At 37.7% G+C, this 14,709-nt stretch overlaps 1 protein-coding gene across 8 annotated transcripts in view; it reads right to left on the bottom strand.

The window, feature by feature from the left end:
* The window catches only part of Rbp6 (RNA-binding protein 6), a 648,561-nt gene that overhangs the window by 57,273 nt on the left and 576,579 nt on the right, over positions 1 to 14,709 (bottom strand). The gene's annotated exons all lie outside the window — the stretch shown is intronic.

Here is a 14,709-nt window from a genome sequence, read left to right as displayed (position 1 = left end):
AGATATTTAATAACTGTTGAATGGCACACTTCACAGCGCGTGGTACGCTAAGAAAAACACTCGTAATATTATTCTAAATTAGTCAACCATGCAAAAGCAGGAAATACATTTATGTTGCAGTTAGAGCTTCTCGATAGGGATGCAGAGTTATCTAGCCTTCTGACAGATAAACCAACCTAGTCGTGAAACAATTCCAGAGAGGGAGGTGAGGCGGCTGCAACACCGAAATACGGCACTTCCCGCGAGACACGGTTCGTACCACGCTTCCTCCTACGGCTCTGTCTCTGTAAGTGTGAGGCGGGAGGCGGGAGGCGGGAGGCAGGGGACTGCCACCCCACTCCCCCAGGGCCGGCTACATTCTGTCAAGTGCCCTCCTCTGCCACCGCCCACTCATACTAGAGTGCCGCGACTGCGACTGTACGAATAGCCCGGCCCTACCTCTCCCGGCGCTACCAGCTCCCAGCTCCCAGTTCAAAGCTACCCTACTCCATCCAGCTCGGCTCCCAGCTCTCTGCCTGTCTAGATCTAGCCCTAGCTCCGGCTCCTGCCATGATGTATGCAAGCATCAAGCAGCAAGCAGACAAGCGATGCCACCGCGGCAGCAATGAGCACTGACTTTTACCTCCCGCGATGCGAAGTGTTTTGTTACAGGTAACGTTTTACATTTGAATTTTCTACAGTGATGCTCCTAAGCATGTTATAAGGTGGTACTTTATTCAACTGTGCATGGCAGTTTCATTTTATGTGTCAATTATCTTTCACATAAAACGTTGAGGAGTTTAGAATACAATAATATTATACCTACTACTTGTCCTCAATCAAATATAATTCAGAGGTTGTCTATTTGTTTGACGCGACTGTGACATATGGCGTGCGAAATGTGTGTTTTTACTTTTTTTGTACTGTCAATAGCGGAGTGAGTGTAGATCCGCCACCGCGACCGCGACAGGTTGCCGGCGGGACATCGCGCAGTGCCGTCATGAATATGCGGCCGTGATAAATAATAAATCCTACTCGAATGAGCCTCTGCGACGTTTTGCTCCCTACTCCCCTCGCTCGCCCCGTGTCCTATATTACCTCACTCCACCGCCCTACGACTCCACCCGTCCCGACCAACTCGCTGCACACAAATATCAAATTTGCGGATTCCGGTTGAGCATGTGAAGTATCAAAGTGAATAATAATTGTACGGAGCACAGAGAGGAATTAAATTCGCGTTGAAACGTGGCGGAAATAAAGTGCTCGCTTCTAATTTTGTCAGACGTCAATCTTTGTGATAGTGATAAAACGTTTTCCATTGTTCGGGTTCGACGGGGAGCACTTCTCTGTGAAATCTGTCTCCAATTTGTAAATAATGACAAACACCTGCTCCTTTAAGAAAAACTTCATCCATCGGACAGTTTATCCACGATAAAGCGTTTAGGTGATTGTTTTCAATAAAATAATATTATGCACAAATAACCAACACAGAAAACTTCAATGTGGTAAATATTCTTAAGTTACTCGTAGGTGCGAATACGAGTAGTTCTAACTTTGATAACTTTGAAATACCATTAAATTTTCATTTAATGACGTGTAAACACATTTGCACAAGGTAGTAAGAAACCAGGAAACTTTATTACACCCGAGGAGAAATGTTCCTACTTGAAAACAATCTGAATGCTGGCGCAAACATGCATGATTCTGCGCTCCAGGGCTCCTGTGGAGTGAACGGGGAGAGCTAGGCGCAATCTAGACGGTAGACGATAAGCGAGCAGACGATTCGCATGGATAGAGTGTCTTGGAGTACTACCAAAACCCACTTTCGGAGTAACAGAAAGAACTACAGTATTTTATGAAAAGAACAATACTTTTTACTACATATCTATACTATTTGGATAAAAGATTAACAATATGAGTAAGATAATTTAGCTATGTGATCACACTCATAAAATTCTAACGAAATGACACTTAACGCCAGCCGCCTGTTTCGATTTCTGCAAAAAGCACATTTTATTTTAAAGTAAGTTAAAATTAATTAATTAAATTTAAGTTCACACTCAAATATTGAAATGTTTTCAATAAAATATTAGCAAAGTAGGTTTTGCACTGTAAAACATTTTTTACAGGCCGATGGTTTATTTTTTCTAGGCGTATAAAAAGTCACCAAAATCCCCAAGTAAAGCAAATGCCATGTAATCTATTGTATATTTTATATATTTAATTAAAACATCCGTTTCAAATGTACTTGTGTGTACCGTAAATAAATAAATAATATTTTTCGTGGTGATCAATTTTTAAAACCAAAAACACATGATTTTTCTGTACTTCAAATTCCATCGCCTTAATGGGGTATAACTAGTGAAAATTTGCCAAGCGGTGCACAAGATATGGTTGCCACTAACAATACACATTTTGTTTTAGTTACTGTTAATAATAATTTGCTATTGAAAGCCATTAAAAAAGGTATGATATGTTTTATTCATTAATTTTAAATGAATTTATTTAATTTTTTACATTTATTATTACCACTCATACACGTACGTTGGTTAAATAATAATACGATCTCAACATTTATAGTTCATGAAGTAAAAATCTTCCATATAACACAAAACAAATCATAATCAAACATTCAGAGCAAGCGAATACAATGAAAACACGGAATTAAAAGTAGATACCTACCAAAGCACTAGCAGCCCAAACCTCCCCCATGCAAGTGCTCCCGCTCCTATCTCTGCAACAATGTGGCCGTAACTGTTTTAAAGCACTTACTCCTTCATATCTGGCGCGCTTACATGCTTATTGCTCCGTGTATGCGAAATGTTTTCGCTGAAAGTTTGCTGCGTTTAATTGCAAGAAACGGAGTTTAAAAAGGTTATCTCGTCAGTTGGGGAAAAATCCGCAAAGCGAGGTTAATAATTACGATGCCTTCGCGAGGGAATATCTTAGCTATGCAAACGGTCTGCTTTCCTGCTCCCTCGCGCTTACTGTCCCATTCAGCCTTTCTCTCCTCCTCCTTCCTGTGAAATGTGTGCTTCTTTTATGCCAAGTGTAAAGGTCTTACGATTTGACTATGAATTGCAGTCATTAAAGCTTTTAGAAGTTTGAAAGATGCGATCCACAGAACTTATTCACTCTGTATTAGTGACGGTTGAAAATGGCGTTAAACGAAATGTATGAAAAAAAGTTAAGGCAAATAGGCAATAATATTACTAATTTATTAAAAATCTGGTCCATTTATATGTATTCCTGTTAAGAACGGGACTGCAGGCCTTTAACGCATGAATTGACAAATTGGCGATTGAAAAAACGGCGGAACACGTGTTCATAAATTTTTTTGATATTGTCATATTACGAGAATATATTTACCAGGAAAAGAACTCCTGCATGCACACGTGGTCCGATATATTCTGAATGGACTTATATTTTATCAGGAAATGGATTGCCATCACTTTTTTAACAGGATTTCAATAAATTAGATATACTAATTTTTCTTCGTGGATGACATAGTTAGACTCAAGTACTTCTAAACCAACTGACTAATTTAATGAATGAAGAAAAAAACGCTTTGTAAAAATCCGTTTTGCCAAGGCCCAAGATTATTTGTAACAAGTTGAAATAATAAAATCTTAACCGAGGAAATATGCAAATGAGGTCATGGGACCAAGAGACCGGAGTCGAGGCAGAGCAGAGCAGAGCAGAGCAGAGCAGAGCAGAGCAGAGCAGAGCAAAGCAGTGGCAGCAGCACGGAGCGGGGCATAAAATCTGTTTGTAAACATGTTCGATATTTTGTTGTACGCATTCTCGGGGGAAATCTGTCCTAATAGAATGGCATGTTGAGTATTACTTTGGCGAAGCACATTTTATAACATTCAAGAAATGAGACATGCTAATCCGGAGTCGTTTTACGAAAATGAAGAAACGCAAACAAATCGTCGCTCCGTATTAAAAATAATTACTTTAAAAATTGGACATATTAATAATTTCTATTATTTTTTAATAAGTTTTCAGATACAAGTATTAAATTTCTTCCCACTTGATTCGATGAAATTAATCGAAAAATAACATCTAAAATACTATATGATTAAGAATTCGCTACATAATATATTGAAATTTTCATTACAATGTAGGTGCCATAATTGCCACTCAAAATTAAAAACTATAGACTTTTACGCCATAAGACGTCAGATAAAAATGTTATAAATTATGACTATCTTGATGCAGTTTTCTAATTATTCAACGGAGGTGTGAACAAAACGTACATTTTCCCCCGGCGCGGCAAAAACTTGACGATTAAGCGTGAGCTTCCGGTTCGTATACAGAAGAGTGTGTTCTGCTCGCTCTATAAATAAAGTACTCCATCGCCGTATATCAGATCATTAATCTGTACGGTGTATGCCGCCCATTGGTTCGTGATAGAAGGCCTCAGTAATGAGCCAGGCAACATATCAAGGAGGCCTCGACTACCTCATAAACAGGAATTATGAGGTGAGCGTAGAGCGCTAGAATACCTTAGCTTTTCAATGCAAGTTGCTAATGTTAATATATAATATCTTCTGTTCTAGCTACCTGCAAATTTAGGCTATGTTTATGGAACGTCTTCCCTTCAATATTATGTCCGTATTTTCATTTTCTGTTATAGAATTTATCATAATAGTAAACAATTTCCCGTGAGTAAACAAGCCTAAGGCTCACTCACTTCCTACTAAGATAAGCCTACTATCTGCTGGATAATATTGTGAGAGAGCTTTCAGCTTTAAGTTAACAATGATATCATAGCGCAGCCTCCACCTACGGGCTGTGGGCTACTGCCTTCCTACCCCACCTGAGTAGTACAGTATTCACGGTGTATAAAGAAAGTTTGATCGCTCTCACTTGATCGCAAAATTGCTTTTCCATCGAGACGTAAATCGGTTTTTATATTTTATCTGGTTTCATTGAAATAGAAAGGATAAATCTGGATTTTTTTATTATCTCGATAAAATATAAATTGGCTTCGTTTATACTCAAAGAGATAAAAGGAATTAGAGAAGAAGAGAATATATATAGTTATTAGAAATATATATTAGGCGACTCGGGTGTTGTTTAAGCAAAACATAAACAAATCCTTAACCCGTAATCGCTTTGATAACTTTCTGAATACATAATCGATAAAGTTCCGTAGAAATTAGGTGGAAAATTATCTTTATTCTATCTAAATTTTCCATTCGAAATGTTTCTCCGGTAGAAACAATTAAATGTAAAATAATTTTCTTTATTCACTGGAGGTGGATAACTGAGGAAGATAGTTTTCTCGATAATAACGAAGCAATCGTATATATGGCGCTCAAGCTGCTCCGCAAAAAGATATATACGCCGTTAATTCCGTATCGATAAGCGGGGCGATAATGAAACGGAAAATTGCGTGCGTTCCTTCGACATCACGTTGATACGGGTTAAGAGATAATCCTGGCTGGAGGTTCAGGAAATGGGGTAAGTTCACCCGGCGCGGCGAGCCTACCTTATTATACCCCTAATGGCGGCATTACCTTTTAATTGCAAATCGAAATGTGCCGGCTTGACTGACAATCTGTTTACTAGGCCAGTGCATTAAAACATTACCGGGCACAAATGGATTGTTCAATTACACGGGAACTTTAATCCTGGCTTGTGGGTGGGGGATATTGCGCGGGTTTGGTGATTTCGGCTCCATGTGGGCCGGCCTCCCCTATTTTCCGCTGTTTACTTTAATCGCTTTAATGATAATGCTCTCCGCAGCGAGCGGACACACATTTAATTGTAGATGATCGGGAATATTGTACAATCGGACTAACTCAATCACAGCTGGCGTGGCTGGCTGTTGGTGCATCCTGCCTGTCTATACTGTATCTTCACTGCGGTGCATTACACCGTGCGCCATATAAAGGTGTGCCACTCTACTCCACTTCACATCACTCCATCCTACTCCACAGGATTGACGTTAATTGCACTTAATCCTGTCAAATATCAGCTTTTTGTAATACCTACATTTGTTCAATTGATTTGCATGTTGTGCTGTAACGAGATTAAAACGGCTCGGATAAACACAAAACTTTAATTCGATACAAAAACGATACTTTAGCAACGTTGAAATGACCGAATAAATTCTGAAAAGGCTAGGGGAATATTTTTGCGGTAGAAATGTTCATATTTTATTAAAATGAGTCAACACGTAAATTCCAGATTCCCGATTATTTTTCAAATACATATCTGAGCGCGTTTAATAAAATGAGTTACGGTAACGGTATAATAATTTCCACAAATACTTTTTTGGAGTATCAGGCGATAACGAATTAATTTCCTCTAACCTCCTCAATTTGCGTGATCAAATATTGAAAATCCATTTCAAAAAGCAGGCCGCACAAATGCCATCGCCTCGGCCATTTAATATTGAATCGTATTTCAAAAATAGAATGAGCCAGAAAACAAGATGGAGGCGGTCTCTTCATTAGTTCGACCCATACCCGTTTGCGCCCGCGCCCGCCACAGCTTCGCGGACATATTTTATTCAGCCACAGCTTCAGGTGTTAGCTCTTCCTGATTGACGACCTCAATCAAGAATAGACATGGCAACTCTTTGGCACTGGAAGCACCTACTTTGTGGGTTCGATTCCAGATGAAATACGCGGGAGAGCATGTCTATCTACATTTGACAAAATATTGCTTGTTTTTTTTAAGTATTTTCAATTCGACTTATCGTGAAGAAATATGGATAGAAATTCTTCAAATAAAAAGGTTACTTGTAGGCACAAGGCTAGAATGTTTTGCTTCGTTAATTTTATAAGGCGGTTTCGCCTGGCGAAATACATAATTTTCATTCTAATAACAAAACAGAGCGAAGCTAAGGGGCCAGTTTGAGAAGTGTGCGTCCATCTCTCTCACATTCTGTTCGAATTTGCGGTGTTAGAGGGGCTCCGCCCGATGTTCGTAATCTAATATGCGGGCTTTGATATAATTATTATATGAATGGTCGTCGGCCAAGCGAGAACTATAATCGCTGCACTGAACTGAGCAAATGTTAAGGGTGGAGCAAGCGGACGTCGGGGGGTGGAGAGGGGATGGTGGGGCGCACGGGTGGGGTCGGACAAAAAAGATATGACCGCTTTCAACATGAAAAGGTTTGAAGGCTTACTCGATTGAAAGTAATGGTTGCGCCACTGAAAAACACAATACGGACGTTATTCGGTTGGACATTTGGACTGCTGATTTATTTTTAAATACAAACAATCCTGCTACGCAGATAATCTGCACGAGAGCACAATGAAACATTTGGATAACAAAAATCAAACGGACTGAATATAATGAAAGCATTGCAAATTTGCGCTTTTGTCCCACGTATGCAATATCATAAAAGAAATTTACAACTATGCATGGTGAACATTTTAGCATGTAAATATCAGTCGGTCGAAATGAATACGTACCAAAACACTCTTATCTCCGTAAAAATAAAAGTTTCACAAGCGTTGACCCCTCGCAAAGAAGGATATCAATTCGAATGTCACTCTTTATAGCCTCTGAAAGCAGTATATTAAGTTAGTTTATTTATCTCCAGGAAAATCCAGATAGCGAGTACCTACGTATATTCAAATGCTGACACTCAAGGTTCGGCCATATTTACACGGGAGAAGAAAATGTGTTTTTCTATAACAAGCGTTTATAGGAAAACTTTTCCTTGGTATAAAAAACGTAACAATTCGATTAAGTTTCCTCGGCTAAGGCCCACTACTGCCATCTGATAAGCGATGGCCGCCATAATGGGCCGTGTCTATGGGCCACTCTGTAGTCTGTATGGCGGGAACATGATAGCGGCAGGAGCGGGCTGCATGGCGGGACGGGACATTGTCTCCGAGGAGATATCTAGTGGATGAAATAATCTACTTTAAAGACAACAATAATGCTAAGTTATACACCAACTTTATATCCGACCAAGTGTTTATAATAACTAATAACACTACTCCAGAACTCGGAAAAATCTACCGCGAGTAGAGCCGTAGCGCCGTAGTACCGTAGTACCGTAGTACCGTAGTACCACGGTACCTTCTTAGCGCGGGAGGTGTTATCGGCGGATGTGAATTGCCTGTGCTTAGTTGCTGCCACTTTCATACTGCGATCTAACCTTCATATATTAAACATAAACCCTAAGACGATACACTTGACGAAAATATAGGAGAAGTATTATAGTAACTACATGAAAATAAAGAAAAGTTTTACTTTCTATGAATCATACTTTCATATCACGTTTCTTTTAAAATGTGAATAAAATTTTTATTGTCACAAATACTGTTAATTTAACAAGATGTAAAAGTTGATAAGAAAAATACTTCCTTTTCTAGAACCATAGAAGCATCGCAAAAAGAAACAGTGGAAATATTTAATTTAATATCAATTACGTCATAAAAAATACGAATTAGATTTGAACTTTAAGGTTCACATAAAAAATACCTAAATATTATTAGATTGATGCCGATATTGATTTCATTCCAACGATATTACTAATTCCAAACTTCGTATTCGTATCGTGAAATGGCAAAACTTTTCAGCGTTATTCGGAATATGTCTAGTTTTATAACTTGAGTTTTTATTTCTTTCGAGATGGTATCTAAACGTTATTAGTTCTATTCTTGCGGGTTGATAAAATATGCGGGGGTAAGGGAATTATTTAATGATCAAGGCAGCGGAGGTCGCCCTCAACCAAAAGTGTAAATACTATATTTATTCCATTACATATATCTTCGAATGTGGAACAATAAATTCTATTATCACTTTGGTAATTAATGAAAACTCCTTCAAACTAAGGTAAATATTGTTTATTAATATATTTTGTCCTTTAAACTTCTAGCTCTACAAGCATGCGCGTGCTCTTTCTCTTGGGACCAAATTAAGACTTAAGAAATGTAATAAATTTATAGATACCTGTTTGTGTCAGCAAAAAGTTTCACCACGTAAACATTTTTCGTTATTAAATGATTTACTATTGAATTTAAGCCCGTCGTCTCACTGGCTCGACAACGGTACGAAACCGACAAAAATCGGAGACCGTGCGCAGAAAAGTAAAGTTGACTACGGTTTGCAGAGCATCCATTATGATAATTTTCTGTGCAGGGTCTCCAGTTTTTGTCGATTTAGTACCGTTACCGAGCAAATGGGATGACGGGCTAAGTAGTACCTATATCGTGGTTTTACATACTATATTTTAGAAATAAATAGTATTTTAGTTCATTTTAATTTAAGATATTATAAAATACTAGTAATAATGTAAAGTGGTAGAGGCAGCTACTCAATAATTTGGGTAATTTGACTGAACTTTTAGTATAAATAAACACGAGCACCTAAGTGTTAGCACGAGCAAAGCCCGAATAACAAAATCTCAAATTGAAAAGAACTGGAATCCTTTAGAGATACGGATAATAAAGGGCGCCGTAGGAGAGGCGGGGAGTTTTCCTGCTTCAATTTAGGTACCTACTACTTTGTGTTGCTGAAAAGTCAGGCTCGGCTCGAGTGGCTGACGACGCTTTGCAGAAGATAACACCATATGTAAAGTAGAATAAGGTGACACGAAGCATTTAAATGAAGCTTTCGACTCCAAGCTGCGCTAGTTCATAAGCGACTCGAGACGTGGGGATCAGATTTAAGGAGGGTTTTCACAAAGTGATAAGTCGTCACGCACCGTGCGAATTTTTCTTCCCTTAAGGCGATTTGTCAGTCAGACAAAACGATACTTTTTTCGCATGGGAGCGTGACAGAGACGATAAGAGATTGAATGGTGAATATGACGTTAGGCACATTGTTGCCAGAGGGAAGATTCATCGGCACACATCCATCTGGCAACCTTTACTGATGATGCAGGCCCGGATCATGCAGAGATAATCGTGATCAAATAAATGTCCACATCAAGCGCAATTCATCAGAAATACGTCGAGCCTATAAATAACATGTATCGTGTGATAAAGGAATTTTATCATCGTTCTGGCCTGAAATTGGCATTAACTGATTAATAGCGACATTAAACCGAATTGCACATGCTTCGTTACAAGGCTCGGTAATTGGTTTATTTTCTCCGAATCTGCGTAATTCGCCGACAAGAGCCGGCGCGGCACAAACCCCTCAGGAGCAGGAGTACCTACCTAGTGTAGTAGTTACATTAGCTTCCATTCGTCTTGTCAGATTACATACAGCGGGCGGCTTGTATAATATGTGTATTTCTCACATGTCCACGGAACTATCTTCCTGTGCCCATCAAACTCCTGCAGGATACGCGCTCATTTATTTCAGGCGCGCGCCCGGAAAATAAATCACCACCGTAATCGCACATTTTCTCATTTTTCAACATCATAATTGCACTTTAACTGGTGAAATCATATTTTTACTTTATTTTTAAATAAATCACGTTCAAGCTTATGATTTATAGTGACTATTCGCGAAATATGAATTGCGAAAGCTGTAATTTGTGATAAAGTGATAAACCATTTATCATAACAGGAAAAACACATTTAAATTCGTAAATAAAATTTATTTATATACAAAAACACTAACACAATACCTTGATGGAAATGTTTTTTACGGATGCTAAAGTAAAAGGGATTTTCAGCGAAGAATTGATTGGATAAAAGTCAGTGAAGGAATACGAATAAGAAGATTTACGTTGTCCCAGAATTACTCACCCAGTCGACCTGGGCTTATGAACTCCATGATAATACAAGTACAAGTACACAAAAAGACAGAGAGGAAAAGGCTATGTAAATAATAATTTTAACTAATGAATTTGTGAATGAGGTGTGCAAAGTTAAAAGGACGGTTGGCCGATTACATTTCACATTAATACAATTAGCAAAGGAAATATTTGTCTCACGCGTCCTTGGTGTTGATAAGGATGTCCGCATAGAAACAGTCGCCTGGAAGATTCCAAGGAAGATGGGGTAATATAGAAATATTTAAGGCTTTAAAAGCCAAAGTCAAAGTAGAAATACATTTATTAATTCCATTTCCAGAAGAAAATTATACTGAAAGCACTTTTTTTCATTCCAAAATGTATTTTAAATACCAGAATGTGGAAACCCACCAAAACCATAGGCGGCATGCAGTGCTTTTTTTAGAACTGACACCGTACATTTAAAAGTGAATACAACTAAATGAAATACCCTGGTTAAATTATTTTTGTGTGTTTAAAAATCTTATTTCCTTATACGGAAAAGTAATAAAAATTTTCTAAAAGGGTCCGTTTTCAAATAATAATTAAAAACAAGAAAACCCCCGAAAAGACTGTTGATGGTTTTCCGTTTGAAAAAAAAAACACTGCACGTTACTGCTACAACCTATTTTCTTTAGTGCTCTTTTATCTAATGTGGTGATTTATGTTAGCGTATTATTTTCGATTTTTAGTCAAATATTTCTCTCAACTAGCACACGCAGCTATAATAGCTGAAATCACGTCGCTATCACGTCAGTTCCGAAATGTCTGCTTTGAAAAATGTCCGAAAGAAAATCGGTGTAATATATCGAGCCTTAATGAAAAATGTATATTTATGTCACAAAAAGACACGCAAATTTTTACGATGACACGGAGAAAGAAACTAAATCGTTAAAAAATGTTAGTACGGGGCTTTATTGTGAAAACCTAAATAAACATGGCCTTTTTATATGTGGGGGAGATTTGCATAAGAAATGCAGCCTGTAAATTTTAAAATGCAAGACACTCAATTTAGCGAGTCCTCTACTAGTAGCATGCAAATTCGTTAGTATTTAAGGTTATTACCGCACAGCGCAATCATTTCCAATGCAGTTCCGTTCCTTGACAACAACCATAATTTGGCCAAATAATGTCCTTACATGGAAAACATTATAATGTTGCATGATTACTGGATACATCCGTTCGTTTCTATTCGGCGCGGGTACATTTGTAACATAGACAGGATACTAATTTATATCAATGTAAACTTGTAGGTATAAATTATTACTTGGATGCCGCTCAAAAGTATATTAGAGTTAGCATGCACAAATATTGGCTTCATTACTTTGTTTAAAACTATTGCGCTGTAGGGTGCTAACGTTTATTAAATTAATCATTTTCACTATTGTAGGTATCTATATACATCAAAATAAATGTTTATTTGTTTGTCCTCTATAGACTCAAAAACCACTTGATCGATTTTTCTGAAAATTTCAATGTTTATTCTTATTGGTATCAGAAGTGTTTAGAGAGTGGTCTGAAGGATAGAAGTACAGGTAGGGATGCCCAAGGGAGACTTAACACATTTTCGTTGAACTAGAATGAGATACGGAGTCGAATAAAAGTCGGTATAATTTAGTTTTTCAATAGCAACAATGGTATAAAGTAGTGAACTGTAAAACAAATCGGGGAGTGAGCTAAGTGGAATATGATAAGGAGTCCAAAAACACTCGATATAATGTAGTTTTTTTAATATTAGCATGTGGTATACAGTAGTGAGTGGTGGAAGTCGGGGACGCCCCAGGAATAAATGGCACGATCAAGTGAAACAAACACTTATAAAAAGTAAACTTTTTCAATGATTTCAACCTTAAAAACAGACCCAGTTTTCACAATCATTCACAATCTAAAAACTTTTCTCCAGACCATTCATAATTTGGTTCGACTTATCTGTTTTATTGTAACCCGCTCTTTTCAATACATAAATGAAGATACTTTTCCTTAAAATATTATTCCGTTGCGTGAAATTTTTCGCTCCGTGAGACGTTGATTTAAACGCTTCCACGTATTTATTTTTCAATAAGATTATTTATCGACGGGATTTTTTTCACTTAGAAAGTAACATAGAGGCTTGCAAGGATTCCATTAGGCGAAAATCCGATTTCAGATTCCGTCTTCATCGGTATTTTTCATTAAAATTGTAACTCGGCCGAAAGTTCCGAATGCTTATTCAGACGTGCCTTATCAATACACAGGCGGGTTCTGATTTGGGTGGGGCCCATTGTGGATTTACGCACGCAAGAAATCTAGTCGTGTTTCTGACGTAGCAACTTGGAGCTGGCGCAAAAAGGATTCGTTGGCCTGTGACTTAATCCGGACCTCTGGCTTCGAGGAAAAACATCCATCCACTGCATTAACTAGCCACAACCCACTACCCACTAGGCACTAGACACTAGACACTAGCCCGACCAACAACCGGGTCGAGGGTTGCTGGTTACTTGTCGACATGCCATGATTTAGGGGTTGTCTATTTGTATCATATTTCAAACTCATATACTTCGATTGAGCGTGCCTCGCGTATATTAAAGATTTTACTTTACAATTTGAACCTCTGCCGAAAATTAAAATAAAACTTATTGGATTAAGTATTATTTAAATTGATAAAAAGTCATTTTTTACGCAGAATGAAAATAAACGTCCATCTAAAAGTTGGCTGATTTGATAAACGGAAACGAACGAAAAGAATTAAGAATAACGAATTCGTAACATTTTCCTGATTTAATTTTTTAAAGTGACGGCTGACAAGTTTTTTGTACCGGGAGACATCACACGCAAATAAAAGATAATCTAAAAGGGGCGATGAAATTATATTTTGTATGTTAAGTCTTAAAACGCAATCATACCGAGATTTTTCGGTTGCTCTATTGTTCGGTGACAGTAGAGTTTTTTTTTAAATATTAACCACTTTTGATATTTCATTAAAACGAAATAAAAAGTTTAGAATTTTTTAACATGCATCAAATGAAAGCCATTACATTAACGAAATGGGTTTCATCACAGACTTTGTCTGATAATCCGAGAAAATTTTAAATAATTCAGTACCCACTTGACGAAAGTTTTCACCGTACAAAGCGGATTTTTTGATAGAGTAATTTAGGGAAGATCGATAAGCCTCAAACCGAAATTCGAAACTGCCGGAGTTGTCAAAAGTTTGGGCATATTATGAGAAGAGTATCAATTACTCTAGCATCAAGAGCTCATGAAGCTCAGTTCGCTGTCTACCGCCTTCTCGTACTACGTCCAATAGTAACACTACTTTATGGTAGACTAAATTATATGTAGATGCTTTGTTTTGAAAAATATGAACGTAAATAAAAAACGATCTGAATTATTCGCGAAAGTTCTCCTTGAATAAATATACTGTCAGTTGCAATAAATAAAACTTTTCCTTTTTATTTATTATTCGAAATTACAAAAAATTAAGCTATTAAATTTTCAGCTTTTTTGAGTATATTCAGCAGATATCACCGAAATAAATTAACAATTATAGGTGATAGATCCGAAAATAGACGTAGGCTGAAGGAATTGAAAAGAAGATAAAAACGAACAAAGACACTTAATGAATGCACGGCATGAGAGAAGTTTCCCTGTAAATATCTCCCCCCGCACTTCCAATTAATATCATAAAGGAGGAATGAATAAACAGCGATGCTGCGATACGCACAAAGTCGGTATAATAAAAATATATGGACATGGGATATGCGGAAGCTGTTATATTTAATGTGTTATTAAGGGAAGCGAGATATTTAAAAGACGCCAAACAGTCGCTCTCCACTTATGATTGCCCCCAGTAAGGTTTATTTATGGCGCCCCGAACGAAAACAATCCTGGAAGTAGGAAAAAATTGGATACAGCAGTGGGAAGAGCGGGGGTGGGGGAAGAAGGGAATTAATTTGCTAATTGCGTTTTTTACAACCGGTGTGGAAATGTTTTTCATGTCCAAACTTGTAAGCCGGCCCCACGCCTCATCTTTAGTCCGCCATAAA

The sequence above is a fragment of the Hesperophylax consimilis genome, chromosome 8, assembly GCF_061612785.1.
Source record: "Hesperophylax consimilis isolate HC1 chromosome 8, BYU_Hcon_1.0, whole genome shotgun sequence".
NCBI classification, from domain to species: Eukaryota; Metazoa; Arthropoda; class Insecta; order Trichoptera; family Limnephilidae; genus Hesperophylax; species Hesperophylax consimilis.
Note: the sequence above shows the minus strand (reverse complement) of the source record. Positions and strands in the feature narration are given on the sequence as shown.